This window comes from Pseudochaenichthys georgianus, chromosome 10 (genome assembly GCF_902827115.2).
Source record: "Pseudochaenichthys georgianus chromosome 10, fPseGeo1.2, whole genome shotgun sequence".
Classification (NCBI taxonomy): Eukaryota; Metazoa; Chordata; class Actinopteri; order Perciformes; family Channichthyidae; genus Pseudochaenichthys; species Pseudochaenichthys georgianus.
In genome coordinates this window covers 26839780-26862617 of record NC_047512.1, presented here as the reverse complement: position 1 = coordinate 26862617, position 22838 = coordinate 26839780, and positions in this window count along the sequence as shown.

Here is a 22838-nt window from a genome sequence, read left to right as displayed (position 1 = left end):
CTCTCCGTCTCTCTCCAAATTGAAGCAGACGAAGGATGGGGGTGGGAGGGGGTCAGTTGGAACACAGAAGGCTCTTTGTCTGGGATCTTTCCATATGGTTTCCTTCAAGCCTGCATACTGAACACATTATGCTATAATATATTTTCATATTCAACACAGGGATGTTGAGGGACCAGTGAGCCCCTCTTGCCCCCCCCCACCCCTTTCTTTTCCTTTCTTGACCCATTTTTCCCGCCATGCACACCGGGCAGAGAAATCCAAATAAAGAGAGAAAACTATGCGAGAAAGAATTCCTGCTAAACCCACAGAGTGTGTTGATGCTGTCGATGGTTGCTTTGAAATGATAGAAGTCGAGACTTGAAACATAAAATAGAGAGTTCGCGCCATGTGTTGCTCAAGACTCGACCCTTGGACCGTAACATTCATATTTGTTACATTACACACATTTGTGTACACACATTTGGGCTTGTATGCAGGGACGTTAATCCTGAAATTATAATGCTTGCTGATATCTGTCCTGATCTCCAGAAGATCGTAGTCCAAAACTATTTCAGTAAAATCTGGTTCGATGTAATAGTGTCAGAGGGTTTAAATCATTCGATCTTTAAGTGTGTGTATCTGCAGTTTTCTGCAGAGAAGCTTTAAAAAACTTGTGAAAATATATCCTTTTGAATACTGAAGGCGGGATGAAGACTGGCACTGGGTAGTAGATCTGCAGTTGAGTCATATGGTGGAAAATAAAATCCATCTTGAATGGCTGCCAAGATTGAAGAATAACATCTTAATCTTCTTTAAGACATAGGATAAGCTTACTTTATTTAATGGTGCAGTTACTCTTCTTGTGGTTCACCACTTTTCAAACAGAAGTTCACTGAGTGTACCAACCTCTACTTCCCAAATCAGTTTGGATCATTTTCAAACAATACAAAAACATTTCCAGTGTCTTTTGTAATTCTGAAGGCGTTGTTGGTTGTGATTTGGATGTCATGTGTTTATCTGAACTTTTCTTTTCACCACCTCTCCTCACCTGATGGATGGTCCTGCCAAACCGCGCAGACAATCCATCGCCTTGAGGCTATTTTAAGTAACGTTCAGCCCTGCCTCTTCTCCTCCTTCAACACCCCTTTCTCCTTGCTCGCACTCCCCCTCTTTGTATTATTTTATCATTTTCTCCTCTTTCCTCGCAAATCTGTCAGACCAGATCGATTTTCCTTCTCCTTATCTCCATATTTTCTTTCTTTATAGTCCCACTTTAGGCTACTTGTTCCTATTTACCCCTTCAATCTCCCTCACAATTCCTGTGTGCTCTCTCCTTTGCCCCTGACATGTTTATATGTGTAAGACCCCATGCAGCTGGGAGAGCAGCCATTAGCCGCTGCGTCTATCTTTCTTTCTCTGCCTTTTCTAGCGGCCTGCACTCTTCTGGCGTGACTCTCTGAGGGGCAGCTGTGTGTGTGTGGGAGAGCAGGGAGCTGAGGGGAAATGTTAGCTCACATTCCTTTAGAAGAAGAGGGGCTTTTGCTGCAAGAGAGCGTCGTGGAATTTCCTAAGTGATCTGGTTTGCATTCCCTCTCAAGTCGAATCCATCTACAGAAGTTATTAGAGCGGGTTTGCTATGGGCCGAGTCCTGAATTGATTAGAATCACACACACACAGCCCCTCTCTGCTTCATGCTCACCATACCACCCCTCAGCTCATCCCTGTGGATGTAATGGGATACAGCCATGGGGCTGTTCAAAGGCACAGCTTTAGTATAAACACAGAGGAAGGCAGAGAGAAAAAGAGCACACATTCACCATGCTTGCGGATGTTTTGATGGGTAGATTTTCCTCAATGATAATGAGCCGATTTCTATTGGCGCAACTCAGTCAAGATCACGTCTCATATTGTGCACGACTGCACCGAATGGGTTGATTTCCAATCTTCTGGGATACGGTTTGTGTGGAGAACTAATTCAGTTAAAGGCACACTCGTGTTTCAGCCTCTGTTTATTTTCATCCAGACATCTGTGTTTCCCATAAACTACCTCAGAGAGTGTTGTGGTCTGAAGCAACAATGAATAAAGCCTGGCAGAATGAGGGCGTGGCCGCTTGTGGTTTGATGATGAATACTACTGTGAGGCTTCATTAGAAAGAGAAATACAACTGACTAATTCCCACTGCTGGAAAGTAACTGGTACATTTACTCAAGTACTGTACTTTAATACAGTTTTGAGTTGAGTTTGATGTCTATGTTATGATATTTTATACTTCTACACTTATAATAATAATAATAACTACAACTACTGTAACAATAATAATAATAATAATATTAACCTTGTCGATTCATATTACTAAAAACAAATATAACCACCAGCTTTAACATTAAAGTCGAGTACACAATAATACATTTTAAGTACTTTTACTTGAAGTATTTAGGAATATTTGTATGCTAAAACTTTTGTAATTTTGTTATTGCATGACTTTTACTGCCTTAACTTAAGTACAACATCTGAGAGTGTCAGCCACCTCTGTTAGTTTCTGGCTTGGGTGCCAGACTGGCGCCTGCTAATATATTAAAACTCACACAAACTCCCCAAATCCAATATACACTAAATATACGTCATGGCAGAAGTCCCACTACGACATAGTTTCGTGGTCTAAATTGCTTCCACAGACTGGGCAGGGCATCTGAGATGCTTGTGGACCCTGGAGTCCTTTTGTTGTTGTTTGTGTGCATCTATATGTGTGAGTGCGTTCATTTATGAACTGTATGCTCGTGCCAGTACCCACAGCAGCATAAGCATATGAGCTCCTATGCACTAATACACAGACTGAGACCGAGCCCAAACCACAATCAGCTGGCTCTGCAGTCCGTCTGTCTGGGTAATGTTGAAACACTAGCCAAGAGTGCTATTTACACATAACAAAACATCTAAATCAGCTAAATGGCAGCATCACCACTCTCCTAACAATGTTCCTGGTAACAATGCTGCTCAGACGTGAGGAAATTAGAACCAACAATGAACCTCCCAGGCTTGCACTGGACACAATCACTGTATCCTTCACTGCCAGCGCATCTGGTTCTGATTTGTAATGTTTTAATGTAATAAATTCCTGGTTCTGATTCACTTTAAAATCACACTCATCAATGTTCACATGGCTCCGGCAGCCAAATCAAACACAAACACAGGATGTTGCAAAAAAAGGGAGTTTGGTTGATTATGTCTAAGTTTGTTAGTGGAAGACCTAACTGCCCTTGTTATTCTTTGATCCAATTATGTAAAATGTACTGCTAAAAAACATTTATGTCTCATTCTAAACGCTAAATTAGGGTCTGCTGAGTGAAACTACATTAATATAAAAGGTCATCACAGATCAGTGATTTAGGTGTGAGCACGGTACACAACATAACGCCTTTCACATACAGTTCAGGCTGTAATCTGTACAGGACATTACTTAATTCAATGGAACGTCAAGCAACATATTAACTCCTCATTAATCAGATTGAAATGTTAAGTGTTGGAGAATAAGGGGAAATGGGTGGGAGACTATACACACATGTAACCTATCACTTTGCTGCAGCCAGGCTTTATCTTATCTACGCTGCATATTTCCAGTTGATTTGGTTAAAGCATCCAAATAATGTCAGTCTTTGATATGCAGCATAAATACATCCCGTCCGATTCTGTTTGGTTCTGCCCATTTCCATCTAAATGCCTTTCTGCTTAGCAGCCGGGCCTCTCTGGGACAGGAACAAGGCAGGAATTATTCTCCTAACAAGAAGCTCACTCTTTGTTTGGATCAACGCCGTGCAGAATCTAATCAACATTTACCAGAAGACAAAAACAAAGCGCCAAACACTGATCTGGTTCACTGCCACGCTAAGGACTTAATCTGTGTCACACAATGCAAGGTCCTGACAACATATTTAGTCGTCTTGCCTCCTGAAAATGACATTAGTGTATGAGCCCAAAATATCTGCAGCAGTCATTGTGAATGTGTAATGTAGTGAAATGCCAGGAAATCAGAGGCCTCAGCTTGTGGGTAGTGTGAGTAAGATAGAGGGAAAGAGTCAAAGAAAAGACAAAGTAAAAGGGAAGGTGAGAGAAACATTCTTTAATGATCCTATTTTTGGCTTCAGTTTTTTATAGGTTCATTATAAAAAGTATGTTATTGTAAATTCGCACATCACTAAATTAAAATGAGCTGCACCACAAAAGCTAGCTTTTTCATAGATATTAATTGTTGTACATTTTTACACAAACTTCTGAAACTGTACTAACTGGACTTCGGGTTATCAAGGTTAGCTTATTTCTTGTTTGTAATGAAGAATAAAATAGGTACAATGAAATATGGTCAACATAGTTGGATTGAAACTTGATGCAATCTACTGTTTTATATTGTATTAAACTTCTGATGCCACATTAAATGAATGTTGAAGTAAGTAGCATCCATCATGTTGCTACACATTTATATATATAGAAATACACAAATATATAGAACAACTTTTACGTTTTCCCTCTTTTTTGACCTGTACTGATTTCCTATTGTAAGATCTTTTGGGAATGTTCCTTTTATATTACAGAACAGCGGAAGATAGAAAGGAAAAGGAGACAGAGAGGATGACTAGCTGCGAAGGGACACGTGTCCGATTTTTCCTGGGTTTCTGCTGTAAGGACTTTGCCTTTCTCCATGAGCAGCACTTAATAGGGAATCTACTGTACGTGTCACAAAACCTGACATGAACTATTTTGACTGTTAACGGAGATGATGGGTCAGTGGACAATTACTGTGATGCTGCTGATCATAATGTTATCACAAGCCATGTCGACTGTTCCAGACGTGTTGACTCTAAGCAATAATCCCCATCAGAAGTATCTCACGATGTATCTGTGCGGTTACAGTACCAGACCCCCCTCTGCATTTGGTCTGAAAGAAATTCAACTCAATCCATCATACCGGGCGACTGTGGCTGCGAGGGAGTGTGGTCGTCTTTCAACCAGAAGGTTGTGGGTTCGATCCCAGCCCATGCAGTCAACATGTCGATGTATCCTTGATCCTGTCGATGTATCCTTGGGCAAGATACTTAACCCTGAGTTGCTCCCGATGGCATTGCCAACGGTGTGTGAATGTGTGTGAATGTTAGGTCCTAGAGCAAGTGCACTGCTCTGTATGAATGGGCGAATGACATGTAAAGCGCTTTGAGGGGTCGTAAAGACTGGATAAAGCGCTATATAAGTACAGTTCATTTACCATTTACCATACCATCAGGGCTCTGCATGGCCTTCTCACTTTTTTACTCTGAATTAAGAAACTAGGTTAGATTTTTTTTTCATTCTGCGGGCTCATATTTATTCTCAAGACACTAGAGGCTTTGTATGTTAGTCTCGTTCAACATTTCCCTGGGAAAATAAGCCACGGGAGAAGGTTTCAAACCCTGACCTGGGAATAAGTTACTGTAACAAGCTTTCCCCAGTTAATGTACAAATAATGCAGCTGGACAAACATTCATGTTAAATTATGTTGTTAGACAGTTTGTAGTGAGCCATATACTTTTGAATGTTTTTATTCATAACGTAAAAAAAATTCACAGGGCTGATTCAGAGAGGAAAGTCACCAAAGAGCAAAAGCAGGCACTCATGTGTCATTTCAGTTGCCAGGTAATGCCTAAAGGTTTGCCAAAAGGTGAGTCAGGCTGTAATAGGTGTTCCTGCTGTTCACGTCTGAGCAGAATCTCCACGGTATGCTCTGCTCATCACTGTCACTCTGCGGTTTAATGGTCTTTCACTGGCCTGCAGTGGATCCCATTACTTTGAGCCCATTGCAGATACTGGCAAGGACATGAATTTTCCATTATGGAGAAAGTGGTAAAAGAGTCCTTGGAGGCCAATGGACGGGTCATGGGGAAGCTGTTTCATTAGAGGCTGCAGATCGTCATTTATCCTCTTTGGAAAGGCTCGAAAGACCACAGGCGACATGCTGTATCTAAAGAGGACTGCATCCTAGAAGAATCATACCTAATAATGAGCGGCATCATCTCACACCTCTCTCTCTCAAAAGCTTCTCACTTCCTTCATGAACAGTGTGGAATAATAACAACTGTTTTTGTTCAGCCCTGCCATCAGAAAAGGTGTGAATTCCACAAGGCTTGACAAGAGGTGTTGCAACAACCAGCACACATGTTAAGCCTATTTAATAAGATTTTACATTATGCTTTGAATATATGAACAATTGTACATCTGGACCAGTCTATGATCTGGACATATCATTTCAGGATGAAAATCTAGTAAGTGTCAGGAAACATACCCACAAGCAGTTGGAGCTTGGTGACTCTTTTTATGGCTCTCAGAGATTGGCCTGTTTCACCACAGTGATTTACTCAACAGTGGTTTGTGTCAGTAACAGAGATTATCCCCAATTCAATCCCAGGAAAGAATGTACTCTTCAGTCAGTGTGTGTATGTGTATGTGTATGTGTATATGTGTGTGTGTGTGTGTGTGTGTGTGTGTGTGTGGTGTGTGTGTGTGTGTGTGTGTGTGTGTGTGTGTGTGTGTGTGTGTGTGTGTGTGTGTGTGTGTGTGTGTGTGTGTGTGTGTGTGTGTGTGTGTGTGTGTGTGTGTGTGTGTGTGGTGTGTGTGTGTGTGTGTGTGTGTGTGTGTGTGTGTGTGTGTGTGTGTGTGTGTGTGTGTGTGTGTGTGTGTGTGTGTGTGTGTGTGTGTGTGTGTGTGTGTGTGTGTGTGTGTGTGTGTGTGTGTGTGTGTGTGTGTGTTTCATCCTGTGCCTCGGGATGAGAATGATGTTCTGTTTCCATCCTACACTCTATGAACTGGTCTGATTGAACAGGTCATTATTCTGTGATGGCAGTAAAATACAGTTGTAATGATTTTACTGAAGGCAAGGCACTTTTATTTGTATTGCACCTTTTAACATGCTGTTTTAAAGAATCCCACCTGAAAGTGTTCGATATAAATGTTTGTGTTGTCAGCATACAGTACTAAGCAGCAGATATTTACTTTTTTTCCATGACGTAAATTAGTGGGATCATGCTGATGTTGAACAGAGGAGACCAGAGAACCATTTAGCACAGTATCAAAAAGCCCAGTTTTGCAGTCTGGTTATATATGTGGTCAACCATATCGAATGCAGCATCTAATAATAACAAGACGTGATTCAAGACCTTAACAAGAGCAGTTCTGGTACATAAACTCACAGGAAAACAACACATGTGTTTAGGGCAAAGAGTGTTTAGGCTGTTGTAAACAGTCTTTTAAATGATTCAGTTAAAAATAGAGGGTTTGTTGGGTGCTTGTAATTGTTTATTAGTGAGATTGTTCTTTAAAGAGTGGCTTAATAACAGCACTTTTTAGGTCCTGTGGAAAATCGAGGAATTCAAGGATGATCTGATGTAATGCACCCATATTGTGTGTGGTCCCCCACACAAGTTTAGTCAGTAGTTAAAACCACCAACAATAGCTCCACAGGTCAAGGTCAATGTAGAGGTTACACAGCAGTTTGGCAAGTCATCAAAAAAGTGTAAAGTATTTAGTTGGCCTGTAGATATTTTGGAATGCAGCCCGGCCTTATCAAATATGATATCATATTTAATTAAAGGTGCAGAAATAGCTAAGGGCATCTCATACATTCTACTAGGGCTGTGCAATTAATCGTATTGTAATCGCGATTACGATTATGGCTTGCGACGATTATGAAAACAGCATAATTGACAAAATACGATTATTTTGCTGGGTGCGCTTTCGCCCCTCCCTAAAAGCCCACTCGGCCACGTGGGAGTGACATGTGTTGTGAGTGTTCAGCGCGAGCGAAGATGTCAGAACAAGAGCAGCAACTCGTTAAAAAGAAGGGTAAAACTATTTCCACTATTTGCAAGTACTTTGTCATTACATTTCACATCGCTAAAGATATGTGCCCAGTTAGCACTGTTAGCAACCAGGGCTTTAAGCAACTTGTCAACACGTTGGACAAGCGTTACGCGATGCCGTCTCGGTATTATTTCAGCAGGTCTGCGCTGCCTGCACTATATGACAAATGCCGTGGGGAAGTTGAGAGAGATGTGGCTTCAGCTGACTACTTTGCCACCACAACGGACCTATGGTCTAGCCCAGGGGTGCCCAACCAGTCGATCGCGAGATGTGTCTAAAAATAGAACAACAATATTCTGTTTTATCGTTAATGTCCTGTAACATAATCTTCCTGTGCCAGAATAATGCACTTGAACGCATCAAAGCTTTGTGATTGGCCGGCGTCACCCCATGTGTCGAGGCGTGGCTGAGGGTCTTCAGTCCAGGTGGCAATATTGTCACCTGCCTGGGCTCATCTCTGAAACCAGACCAGGGCTGAAGTCGAATAGTCCATTTAGCTTAGGAACCTTCCTAAAGGAGTGAAATGACCCGGAAGTCCCTCAGTGGCAGCCATGATAAGTGCCGTTCGAATTCTCTAGAATGATGAGAATGAAAGGAAAGGAGGTTTCAAACTTCCTTTATGACCTCCTTTAGCTTAGGAACCACTGGACCTCCCTAACCGACAGGAGAAGCGAAAATGCTGCCCCACAATGCCTTGCAGCCGCAGCATTTGCCGTCACTCAACAGTCGGCCGTTCACGGAAACAACCGATTATGACCGAGAAATGATAGCATGAGAGTTACGGTGCTTATTAAGCATTTTAAAACATAGGTGGTAAGTTGCCAAAGTGCTTTGTTTTGAACGTTCATCAGTATTATAATCAAAAAGAGAAATATGAACGTTAGTTTTCACTGAAATTATCAAATAAAGTCAACATTTCAGTCTTTACTGAGCTGTGTGGGGTTTGTTCAACTTTTAAAAGATGTTTGAATGGTGATATACACAGTGATAGATGTTAAGGACTAACGTTTATAATAAATACATCTGTATTGATTTTAAGATCTTTAGTTCATACAATCATACGTATTGGGATCATTGGTATTAATGTGGACCGGAGGGAGAGGGTGACGAGCATAAGTTTCACTTTCCTTTTTTATTTAAATTCCAACTTTGGTCCTGAAGAATATGTTTCTCTGTTGTCCACGTTCATAAAGCAAAGCAGCAGCATCAGAGCACGGTGCAGAGTCTCCAGATGAGTTCACAGTAGTCCCTCGTTCTTATTAAACATCCATGTTGTAGTCCGCTGTATAGAAAACTGTGGTTTCCATAGTTTCCCCACAGCAGCAGACGCACACAATGACGTCCACTGGCGCATCATAAACACGTCCGATAGTGAAAGTGCATTCGGATTCTCTAAAGTACCTCAGTCTCTTCTCCTAAATCCTTTTGAATTCTCCTATCCACTATCCCTTAACCCCTGTGACGTTTCACTCAGAGGTCAAGGAATAGACGATAGGGTTAGAACTTAGGAGCTGATTTTTAAACTATCCGACTGCAGCCCATGTAAACAGGCTGGTGTTTCTAGCAAACAATCTTTAAGAGATGACATGAGCAGCCACCAGCATTTGCCATGGTGGCCTAAACATTTTTATTTGGTCTTAAATTGTAGTTCAACATTTATCTCCTGTTACTTCTGGACCATGACGGTTGGCCAGCCTTCAACGTTTAACTGAGTGGAATATGTTGAATATGTTTTACCAACATGTTGGCTATATGTTAAGGAGTTTTCAGTAGGTTGTGACAGTGCACTGCATCATATTTGATTTAATTTATTTTGGTCTAATTTATTTGTATTATCATATTAATAATATATGTTTAGTATGGTTTTGGAAGTGCGCTCCAACATATTTGTTGATCTTGTTTATTGGTAAAATATTATTTGTTTTAAAGTTCAATAAATGGTCAATGAATAATCGTCAAAATAATCGTGATATCAATTATTGACCCAAATAATCGTGATTATGATTTTTGCCATAATCGCACAGCCCTACATTCTACTGTACACACGAATGGGAACATGAAGTCCATACGAAGAGCCTGATAAGGAAACATTTTAGGGACCTTGCTGGTCTTATCAGTCTCGTCAGTCCAGGATAAGAGAGAGCTGTCCTCTCTTTTTGTCGTGTTCGTTATCAGGGAGATTGGTGTTACAGAGTGTACTTGGTTGGGGTGGCAGTGACCGTAGATGAATGTAATAACAGTGTTAACCAGCACTACTCTTTAATCGAATCTCAAAAGAGGAGAGTGAAGGGAGGAAGACCGATACATGATCTGGTTATCAACATGCTGATATTAAGGTGGTGGCGTTTCTTTTTCAGTGGAGCACAGAGGCTGCTGTATGTCAGCGTGCATCATACCCAGCCTGGCCAATAGATATCACAGTAATATTGCCATGCGAGGGATATATTGAAATCATGGTGATTACTCTGGCTTCTATCTCTTGGTTTATGGTCTATTATTTAATCCCAGAATTATTATCAGCTTAATCTGTTTTATTAGCTGGCAGCTTTATATGCCTCAGTGTTCTGAGAGGCGATGTTACTGTCGGACTGCTGTGGTGTTCAGTGTCCTCTCTGAACTCCTGTTGATACCATTCACAGCTCAGTGCTCATGTAAACACTGATGGCAGGGTACATTTGATACAGATCCTTATTGATTTCACTCTGCACTAGTACACACTTGAAGAAGTTTGCTTATGTACGAAAAACTGACTTTTAGGATTTTTCCATTTCCATACTGTATTCACGGTTGTTCTCTTGTATTCAACAGCATTCAATAGCTCTTATAAATCACTCTGGAACCAAATCCAAGGCAAACCAAAGTATGTCTTACACTACTTCCTGGAAAGAGTACACAACAATGTTCTTAACATTGTTGTGTAAAAAGATTTAAAGCCCATAAACAACAGCTAAGTCTTGAGCCAAGTCTGACAGTGTTGAGTTGAGTCTGACAATTCAGTATCACAGGATAAACCTCCAAGGAAAACAACTTTTTCACTTCATTTGATGTATTGTACCTACCATAATAATTGCTGAGGATTGAGAACATGAAAACATTGCTAAAAAATAAATATGGTAACAAACACAGTCGGAAATCACAGGGGTAGCAGGTAATGGAGCATCTGTAAGATTGTCTGGTCGCCAGTTGGAGCCATTTATATCCTCAGATCTCAGCAATTACCTTGGTCTACAGTGTTGTCATTACTGATAAAGCCAGTGTGAATCACAACTGCTACAGCAACAGGCATTTCCGGCTAGGCTATAAAAACAAGCCCTGTCTGTTGCAGGCGACAATTTGCACTTTTTTTGTAGATTAAGCAATTCATACCAATATGTTACATTACATTCACTTGTTAGACACTTTTATCCAAAGCGACTTACATACTCAATACTGTGGGCAATCCCCACAGGAGGAATTTGGGGTGAAGTGTCTTGCCCAGGGACACAACGACATGCTGACTGCAGTGGGACTCGAACTTGCTATCCTCTGATTCGAAGATCAGCACACTACCCCACTGAGCCACAGCCTCCTGTTAAGAACCACTAAAGTGTTGTCCTGAAACAGTCCCAGAAGGATTTAAGAACACTAGTCTCTGAATTTTATCCTTCCAACTTTTCTGTTTTCTGGTGCGTAATGACAATTACATCCTCACAGGGACGGTTGTATTTTTAGTCTTGTTTTTTCTTTACAAACATAGAGAAAGTAACAAAGCCACTGAAGCTCTTTCTCAATTCCCGTCCATCAATTGGGGCTGTTAATGACACATATTTCCTGAAATTGCTCACTTGGGAAACTGAGAACCAGACGGGACTGAAAACATTCTTTTATACCACAAATGGGTGATTCAGTCTATCAAAGCACAAAAGGGGGTGTGGAGGAACATTTCCCCTTTTAACTTGGTAGACAAAATTCCCTTATGAGCTGTTAGACTATGTTAGATTTAGATGACTGGAGCTTCACTCTACACTCTCTACATGTGTGTGAATACACCTTTACCAGAACAGTAAAAATCCGCCTCAGGTGTATTCAGCCTGCTGCGTCTTACTGACAGCAGACATCGTCTCAACCGGATGTCTGGAGAAGACGCTGCTGCGCTGACATCATTGACTCTTCCCATAAATACCAAACCCTCCATCATGTCCGCTCCTGCACATGACCCCTGACAGGCACTTAGCAAGGCAGGACAATGTGGAATCAATAGCCAAATTATTCACACAGCGTGCAGAGGAAGTGTCTTTTCTAATTTAAAGTAAACTAATTTGTTATTGTAAAGAGGAAGTTACACCTTAGGCCATTCAAGTTGTTTATCCATAACTGCCTGTGAATGCCGGTTAGTCTAAACCCCATCTGCTCAACATATGGGTTCGGGTAGGAAACTATGTTTCGCTCTTTACAAAGACCAATTAAGTAGACGTGTTTTTTCAGCAGATACCATTTTTATGGAAAAACTATCCATGCCTCAAGAGAACCCCTCGACCACTGTTATAAGCCACCCACCTGGATGATGATACCGCGGGCTAAATAAAAACAGACATCAAACGCTCTTTTTTTAGGCATCCCACACAAGCGTTTGCAATGCACGACTGAGGAAGACATATAGTTCATGCACACCGTCAAGTACCCATAACCTCTCCTGTGTGGATGCCATAGCCTGAAGCTCTCTTGATTATAGCTTTTCCAGTCAAAAGCAGGCATTCCAGACAGCAGCAATGAGTGTGTTGTAAATAGACAAAACCTGCTTCGACAGGCTTACTACATGGTGTCTTATTTTTTAAACAATATATTTTCACTTAGGTACTTACTTACCTTTGAATTAGTACTCTTAAACCACAGATGTTCTCATATGAACCAATAGAGTTGGGAGAAAAGTGTGTAATTTTGCTGCTTTCCCATCTCTCTTTTTGCAAAGAGTAGTTTTATGGGAGTTAAAGTGAAAGTCGTCACGGCTCTGCGGTTCGTCTGTCTGTGAGAGTCAGATGGATGCAAATGAAGCTTCAGAAACAGTTAAAGTCACCACAGAAGAGAGCTACCCCATGAACCGCCACATGAGTGACAAATTAGATATATAATACTTTGGCACGTCAGTTTGTGAGGCTGTCGGCCTGATGTTGCATATGATATGTGTTTAATGTCTGTGGCAACATTTGATTTTGAGCAGATGAGCGAGCATGCACCCTGTGCGTGCCATTCTGTGTGTGACTGTGTTTAGTCTACAGGCAGAGGAAAGGAGCTTGTGGTCTGACAAATACAAATAGCTGAGCCTGTGAACGCGTATCAGCACATTACATCATCACTTCCATTTTCTTGCTGTCGCCTAACTGATGTTCAAACGTTCTCTGGGCATGCTCAGGCACTGACATGTATAATAAGTAGGATGCATGATTGGAAAAAAGAGGTGAGTGAGAGAAAGACAAAGCGAGGTTGGGTGCAGTGGGTGAGTAGATAGGCACTAAGCCATTGTGGCAGGATAGAGCAAGCTACTGTGGTATTACCAGAGTGTTAAGAACATGTGCAGCATCAGCGCTAAAAAACCGCTGAGCAACAGTGAATGTTTCTTTTGTGAAGAGAAAATCATTACATTGAAAATATAAGATGCTCTTGGGAGTGACAAAGAATGTTAAAAATAAGCTGTGACTGCAGTTGGTTAATATCAGTCAAAACTTAACTAAAAGGACAGTAATATTTGTACTTTATTGCTTACTAAAGTACAGACAATATATCATCATGCAATTTAATCTTTTGTTATCTAAATTGTATTAATTTTTAACATTTTCCTAAAGGAAATCGACTGCAGCCAAAAACATTGCTGATGAGAGTGTGGGAAGTGAACTAAAATAGTAAAATTGTAAGCAATAAAATAATGACGTTCCAAGGTTCTGTGGAGTTAAAAGGAAAAGCTTGATTATTATTTTCTGTGGACTCGTCACTACAAGCGACCACATCACATTATACATATTCTTTTGTTTCATTGCTATTGTTTACTATGGCCGCTTTAAATACTATATTAGAATGTATTTTTGTGGCTGATAACATAAATATGTAAGAAGACTGTTGATCCAGCCACTATAAAAAAAAAAAGCCTATCCATGTTTCAAAAGCAATTTTGTCCTTAGCCCCATAATGTACAACACCTCGTAACATTTCATTTAACACTATCATATGACCGTGTTCCCAGAAGAGGTAAGAACAACTCGAGGCAAACAGTGAGCTTGTTTGTTGGCTCTGAAGTCAAGGGGTGTAATTTGTTACTGTCGTTAGAATGTTATCACAGTTCCTGTAGTGCCATTTCTCTTTGCCTTTGCTCACTAACATTTCCCGCCATATTCCTTTGATTAGGGGCACATCTGACTCCCATTAAAACTTCCACAAGCAGATCCAGGGGTTGCCTCGGAGCTGGATGGAAAGTTAGTTTTTTTTCTTCCTTTACTTTTTTTTTCATGCAACCAGCAGCCAAATCATGCTTCAGGAAAGAGAGCAGTATCTGCCTCACAGAGAGCATTTCAGTTTAGGGAATAAAGTGTCAATGCAACCGTTTCCTCATTAACACTCTCCAATTTTTGTGACACACTCCAGGCCTTTATTACTTAGAGTTGAACTTACCATCAAAGCAGAGCAACTAAATGTTTTTTTAGCAGTTTAATCAACACCATATACGGGTATGGTTTTGAAAGATGTTGATCCGTGTGCCTTTGGCCGCACAATAAAGTCCTCCGCCAAATGCCATTCAAAGCCTGGGAATCAGATTGAAATGAATTACAGTTGCATATACATTTCCAACTGCTAAATTAGAAAGTAAAAAGAAAAGCAAAGGAAATGTTTTTGACAGCAGTGGACATGTGCTGACCGTGGCACAACCAAAGGCCATAAAATCAGCCAGGGATAAAGAAGAGCTGCAGCCGAATGGGCCGCTGCCTGGCAATGACATTAGGAAGTGATATGACTAATCCACAGATTCCAGGGAGGAAATGGCACACTGTGGAAAGCCTCAGAGGCCTTGAATCCCACAGAAAACCAGGCGGAGTCCACCCCTGAAGGAGAGGAAGGTATTTCAACAAACTGGGCATTTATTCTGAATTCAGTGTAACTGTCCCTTTGGCCAGTTTGTCACTGACAGCAGTGCTAAGTGTAACACAAGAGATTAATTCTGATGAACTGGAAAAGACAAGGAGACGACACATCATGATAGCTCTGTGACACTGCTCCATCCCTCTATGCTCTGTTAGCAGCTTTTCCGCTGTATGGTATGGCAGGTCAGAGACAGAGCACCCTAGGCAGAATGTCCATGATCGATTTCGTTATCGTATCATCGGACCTGAGGCCGTATGTTTTGGACACTCGGGTAAAGAGAGGGGCGGAGTTGTCAACTGATCACCATCTGGTGGTGAGTTGGGTCGAGTGGCAGGGGAAGCCTATGGATAGACCTGGTAAGCCCAAACGTGTAGTTCGGGTGAACTGGGAACGTCTGGAGGAGGCCCAAGTTCAGGAGGCCTTCAACTTACACCTCCGGCGGAGCTTTTCGGGCTTTCCTCTGGAGGTTGGGGACATTGAACCAGAGTGGTCGGTGTTCAAAGCCTCTATTGCCGAAGCCGCGGCGGGGAGCTGTGGTTTCAAGGTCCTAGGTGCCTCAAGGGGCGGTAACCCTCGAACCTCCTGGTGGACACCGGTGGTCAGGGAAGCCGTCCGACTGAAGAAGGAGGCCTTCAGGGATTTTTTATCCCGGGGGACTCCCGAGGCAGTTGCAAGGTACCGACAGGCCCGAAGGGCAGCAGCCTCAGCCGTGGCCGAGGCAAAGCAGCGCGTGTGGGAGAAGTTCGGAGAAGACATGGAAAAGGACTTTCGGGCAGCACCAAAGTTGTTCTGGAAAACTGTCCGACACCTCAGGAGGGGGAAGCAGGGGACCATCCAAGCTGTGTACAGTAAGGATAGGACGTTGTTGACCTCAACTGATGGAGTGTTAGGGTGTTGGAAGGAACACTTTGAGGAACTCCTGAACCCGACAACTCCGCCCTCTATGTTAGAGGCAGAGCTGGAGTATGACGGGGGATCAACATCAATCTCCCGGGGGGAGGTCACTGAGGTCGTCAAACAACTCCACATTGGCAAAGCTCCGGGGGTGGATGAGATCCGTCCAGAAATGCTGAAGGCTCTGGGTGTTGAGGGACTGTCATGGTTGACACGTCTCATCAACGTTGCGTGGAAGTCGGAAACAGTACCGAGGAGTGGCAGACCGGGGTGGTGGTCCCCCTTTTCAAAAAGGGGGATCAGAGGGTGTGTGCCAATTACAGAGGCATCACACTACTCAGCCTCCCCGGGAAAGTTTACTCTAACGGCCCGTACACACTACAGGCGTCAGAAAAGCTTGAAGCTGGGCGTGTCTGAGGCTTGGCGCTTTCTCGCGCCCAAGGCGACCAACAACCAATCAGGAATCTCCCGCCCGCCCCCGGCATACAAAGCAAAAAAAAGCCCGGCTCTTCTTTACTATTGCCAAAATGGATGCCGGTTTTGTAGCAACGGTAGCGTTGGTTTATTCAATGTCTCGCAGGAGGCCACGTATAGTGCGTCGCTGTTGGGTACATCCGATACTCAGAAAACGTCTGCAACGGGGGGAATACCACGTTCTTGTCCAAGAGATCCGCCTGGATGGTGAACTGTTTCAGCAGGATGAGCAAAGACGCTTTCGACGAGTTGCTCGGAAAAGTCGGTCCACTGATTGCAAAGGCAAACACCCGTATGCGTTTGTCAATCGGACCCGCCGAGCGACTCGCCATCTGCCTACGGTACGTTTTGTGTATTTCTACTTCTTTAATATGACTCTGTATATAAAGAGAGAGAATGCATGCAATGGATGAATGAAGTCTGTGATTTAGTTCAGATGAATGACATTAATTAAGATAGCTAGGTAAACGCAGTATTGCTCCCCTGTGTGTGTGTGTGTGTGTGTGTGTGTGTGTGTGTGTGTGTGTGTGTGTGTGTGTGTGTGTGTGTGTGTGTGTGTGTGTGTGTGTGTGTGTGTGTGTGTGTGTGTGTGTGTGTGTGTGTGTGTGTGTGTGTGTGTGTGTGTGTGTGTGTGTGTGTGTGTGTGTGTGTGTGTGTGTGTGTGTGGTGTAATTGTGTGTCTGTGATATGTTGGTGTGTGTGTCTGTCTGTGGTGTAATTGTGTCTGTCTGTGATGTGTGTGTGTGTGTCTGTGATGTGTGTGTGTGTGTGTGTGTGTGTGTGTGTGTGTGTGTGTGTGTGTGTGTGTGTGTGTGTGTGTGTGTGTGTGTGTGTGTGTGTGTGTGTGTGTGTGTGTGTGTGTGTGTGTGTGTCTGCCTGTGGTGTAATTGTGTGTCTGTGTCTGCGGTGTGTGTGTCTGCGATGTGTCTGTGGTATGTTGGTGTGTCTGTGATGTGTGTGTCTGCCTGTGGTGTAATTGTGTGTCTGTGGTATGTTGGTCTGTGGTATGTCTGTGTGTGTGTGTGTGTGTGTGTGTGTGTGTGTGTGTGTGTGTGTGTGTGTGTGTGTGTGTGTGTGTGTGTGGTGTGTGTGTGTGTGTGTGTGTGTGTGTGTGTGTGTGTGTGTGTGTGTGTGTGTGTGTGTGTGTGTGTGTGTGTGTGTGTGTGTGTGTGTGTGTGTGTGTGTGTGTGTTGTGTGTGTCTGTCTGTCTGTCTGTCTGTCTGTCTGTCTGTCTGTGATGTGTGTGTGTGTGTGTGTGTGTGGTGTGTGTGTGTGTGTGTGTGTGTGTGTGTGTGTGTGTGTGTGTGTGTGTGTGTGTGTGTGTGTGTGTGTGTGTGTGTGTGTGTGTCTGCCTGTGGTGTAATTGTGTGTCTGTGGTGTGTGTGTGTCTGCCTGTGGTGTAATTGTGTGTCTGTGGTATGTTGGTGTGTGTGTCTGTGGTATGTTGGTGTGTCTGTGATATGTGTGTGTCTGCCTGTGGTGTAATTGTGTGTCTGTGGTATGTTGGTGTGTGTGTCTGTGGTATGTTGGTGTGTCTGTGTGTGTGTCTGCGGTGTGTGTGTGTGTGTGTGTGTGTGTGTGTGTGTGTGTGTGTGTGTGTGTGTGTGTGTGTGTGTGTGTGTGTGTGTGTGTGTGTGTGTGTCTGCCTGTGGTGTAATTGTGTGTCTGTGATGTGTGTCTGTGGTATGTTGGTGTGTGTGTGTCTGTCTGTGATGTGTGTGTGTCTGTGGTATGTTGGTGTGTGTGTGTCTGCGTGGCGTATAACTTTTTTTTTTAAATCATTTATATTACTTTTTTCTCAGGTACCTGGCAACCGGTGACTCGTACAGGACCATAGCATTCAGCTATCGGGTCGGGCATACAACAGTGGCTGTCATCGTGAAGGATGTTGCGGATGCCATCTGGACCGCGCTGGTCGAGGAGACCATGCCGGTACCACAGACGGAGGACTGGAGAGCCATCGCTGCTGGGTTCCAGGAGCGCTGGAACTTTCCAAATTGCGTTGGTGCCATTGATGGGAAGCACGTGGTGATCCAGGCTCCGGCACATTCTGGGTCCCTCTACTTCAACTACAAGTCCACCCACTCATTGGTACTGCTGGCTGTCGTGGATGCCCAGTACCTCTTCAGGGTAGTGGATGTCGGAGGTTTTGGAAGGAGCAGCGACGGTGGAAGTCTGCGGAATTCCGCTTTTGGAGAGAGCCTCCGAGATGGCAGTCTGCAGCTACCACCTGACACCGTCATCCCAGGAGCAGAGCGGCTGGGCCTTCTTCCCCATGTGTTGGTTGGGGATGAAGCTTTTCTGCTGCTGGACAACCTGCTGCGTCCGTTCCCTGGACGTCAGCTCACAGGAGGCTGTTCAACTACCGCCTCGGCCAGGTTCGTGGTTGAATGTGCGTTTGGCATCCTCTCATCTCAGTGGAGAATGTTCCGGCGTGTCATCACCACCAGCCCGGAGGTAGCAGAGTTGTGTGTGAAGGCCACCTGTGTGTTGCACAACTTCCTCCGCAGGAAGACAATAGGAAGGTCATCATGCACACCTGTCGTCGCAGAGTCGAGTGATGAAGCTCCAACCCTGCGCGATGCACCTATGATGGGCTCAAACAATGCCACACGCCGATCCATCCAACTGTGGGAGACCTTCTGCTCCTATTTGAATGAGGAGGGTGTCGTGCCATGGCAGCAGAACGTGGTGTAGGGTCACCATGGCTCCTCCAAACCAAAAGCTCTTTTAAGAGCTACCCATTTTCTTTAAAGAGCAAATGTTCCAAATGAGCCATTTTAAAATCAAACATTGCTAATAAACATTCTTGAATTTATATTATTATATTATGATATGACTAACAACCTTTTTCTTTCAGCCCTGTTTTTACTGATAAACCACTCATAATTTCAATATGTTTTCACTGAACAATTACAGAAGAAAGCACATTATATATTCCGACATACATGAAGCTTCTGGTATGTTGCAACTGACAAACCACATGAACAAGTGAAGACACAGTATAGCCATAACATACTTGAAATAATGTTTTATTTGGTGAATTTGAGTGAAGTGTGTGTGATGAGTGTACAAAAATGTAATGTGGATCAGTATGTGTGAACAAATTATAAAATTATACATTGTTCTCCTGGTCCACCTCAAAAATGAGCTGGTGTACCCCGAGGCGGACTCTTGCCCTCTGTGCCTTTGTCATCTGCCTCATGGTGGGCAAGAGGCTCTTGAAGAATTGAAAGTCCTCGTCCTCCTCCACCACTGGTGGGGTTGGCTGGGCAATTGGTCACAGCAGACAGCAGACTTCTTTCATCTTTTCTTGCAGACGTTCTCTAATGAAATGAAATGAAATAATAAAGTTAATAAATAATAAAGTGAATTTCTTTAATTTACTAAATTATTCCTCCATTAATGAATGCTATTTTTATGCTACATTCCATGCTGGCTAAATATACTGTCTATGCTTGATAGCTGTGAATCAAATCAAGTTTTATTTATATAGCACATTTATAAACGATTTTTGGTCGAGCCAAAGTGCTGTACATATAATAAAATTAGCCTACAGTAGAGACACTTTACAGCAAATACAACAACACAGATTGTTCAGAATATCAGTATGAGAAAAACGACACCCTCTGCATGTATTATATGTTATATTATATATTATGCTTATACTTATATTATATATAATTTTGTATTATTATATTAATATATATTATATGTTATGCTACATTACTAGCTGGCTAAATATACTGCCTATGCTTGATAGCTGTGCATGTATTATATGTTATGTTATATATTATGCTTATACTTATTATAATATTTTTTTATTAATATATATGATATTGTAGTGCCGAGAGATATGGGAGTCGGAGGCGATCGAAGGTGGTCACCACAATATGTTATTATGCTACATTACTAGCTGTCCGTTCAATGCTAAAACGAAGTAAACTGGATATAAACTCTCCAAACAGTTGAAAACCTACCAGTTTCACCAACTATCTCTGCCACCTCCCGCCATGCCTGGTTCCTCCGGTTTAGGTCCCGGTAGGTGAACAGAGTACAGTCATACAAGACTGGGACATTTGCCACGGCAATTATTAATTTGTCCTCCATTTTCTGACATAAGGAAAATAGTCGAGACCTGCATACACGCGGTTTGATTGGCTAGTGCTTGTAATGACGGGAATTCAAAAACGGGATTTGATTGGCTGACGCCAGCTTCGAGCAAGCCTCGAGCCTCAAAAGTTGAACATTGTTGAACTTTTGACGCCGATAGACGCTCGCGAGGCTTGCAATGCCTTGCCATGCTACCCACAATGCAGTTCGGCGAATTTTGAAAATATCCTACGTCACCCCATTCAAATGAATGGGCGAAGCGTTGGAAGCCTTTTTTGACGCCTGTAGTGTGTACGGGCCGTAAGGTACTCGATAGGAGGGTCAGGCCGATTGTCAAACCTCAGATTGAGGAGGAACAATGCGGATTCCGTCCTGGTCGTGGAACGACGGATCAGCTTTTTACTCTCGCAAGGATCCTGGAGGGGGCCTGGGAGTATGCTTATCTGTTCTACATGTGTTTTGTAGACTTGGAGAAGGCGTATGACCGAGTTCCCAGGGAGTTACTGTGGGAGGTGCTGCGGGAGTATGGGGTGAGGGGGTCTCTACTCACTGGATCGGTTCGCAACCGAGTGTGAAGCGGCTGGGATGAGGATCAGCACCTCCAAATCTGAGGCCATGGTTCTCAGCAGGAAACCGATGGACTGTCCACTCCAAGTAGGGAATGAGTCCTTACCCCAAGTGAAGGAGTTCAAGTATCTCGGGGTCTTGTTCTCGAGTGAGGGAACAATGGAGCGTGAGATGGGCCGGAGAATCGGAGCAGCGGGAGCGGTACTGCACCGTTGTGACGAAAAGGGAGCTGAGCCAGAAGGCAAAGCTCTCTGTCTACCGGGCCATTTTCGTTCCTACGCTCACCTATGGTCATGAAGGATGGGTCATGACCGAAAGAACGAGATTGCGGATACAAGCGGCCGAGATGGGTTTTCTCCGCAGGGTGGCTGGTGTCTCCCCTGAGAAGTTCGGTCATCCGGGAGGGACTCGGAGTTGAACCGCTCCTCCTTCGCGTCGAAAGGAGCCAGTTGAGGTGCTTCGGGCACCTAGTAAGGATGCCACCTTGGCGCCTCCCTAGGGAGGTGTTCCAGGCACGTCCAGCTGGGAAGAGACCAAGGGGTAGACCTAGGACCAGGTGGAGGGATTATATCTCTTCGCTGGCATGGGAGCGCCTTGGGATCCCCCAGTCAGAGCTGGTTGATGTGGCCAGGGAAAGGAAAGTTTGGGGCTCTCTGCTGGAACTGCTACCCCGCGACCCGACCACGGATACGCGGGAGAAGATGGATGGATGGATGGTATGGCAGGTCTTTACTTAAAAACAGACAAGGCTGAGCCGGAGTTAAAACACTGCAGACCACCGATTGGTCAGAGAGAATTATCACTAGCATGTCACGGGATAACCTGAATAGACTTGCCATTTTTAATTCAGTATGGCTATTTTGGAGAATTGGCAGACTGCAAAACTACGCTAAGGATTTCCGGATGTTCCTGTATTTGGTTACCGCATGTTATTATTAACAGAACTGCATACAGCATGTAAGGCGGCGGCCAATTCATTCTTACCAGGGCTGATTAGTGCTGCATGAAGAAAAAATGGCTCGACTTGCAGTACAGAAATACCCAGATCTCTCCTAAACCTTCCAGCAATCTTCTGCATCAACGAATGTGAATAGAAGAAGGAAAATAAATCGTTGGCTATTTCACAACTATTAGCGCTCAAAGATTTGAATAAGGGCTATTCAAATTGACCTCAAAAAATGATATGCTGTTTAACTGAAACAACTTCCCCAATGTAAATCAATGAGGATGGAGAAGTCTTTTTTGGTCCAATAGCATCCCGTAACTGACACAGAAGTTGTAATTCGACAGTTTGGCCAGAACGAATATTTACGTTCCAGCCTACACTTTTTGGGAAAAACAAAACCACTGTAAACTTATAAAGTACGAGTGCATGAGTTTGACTCTATCATGTTGGTCTATTGGTTGGCCAGTCCTCCACTTTGGTTTCACACTGACTTCTATCAACCCCTGTGGATCGCCATGCAATTTGCAACCATGGTTCCCAGGTGATGTATCCTATTGGCCTTGGTGGTTCCAAGTAATTTGCATTTAGTGCAAATGTTCATGAATTGAATTATTTTGGTGAATCCTTAACTTTTCATTCACCCCCGTTATCAGGTCAACATTTCAGTCCGTCCAGTATTTCAGTTTATAATCAAAAACCATCAACAACTACTAAATTCCCATCAGCCTCAGCTGCACTATGGGCTAAGCATAAATTAGCTATGTTTGTATGCTAAACTGCTACATGGTGAACATGGTTAACATTATACAAGCTAAACAATAGTATGTTAGCATTGTTATTATCAGTAAAATAGCATATTATGAAGTGAGCATGAAG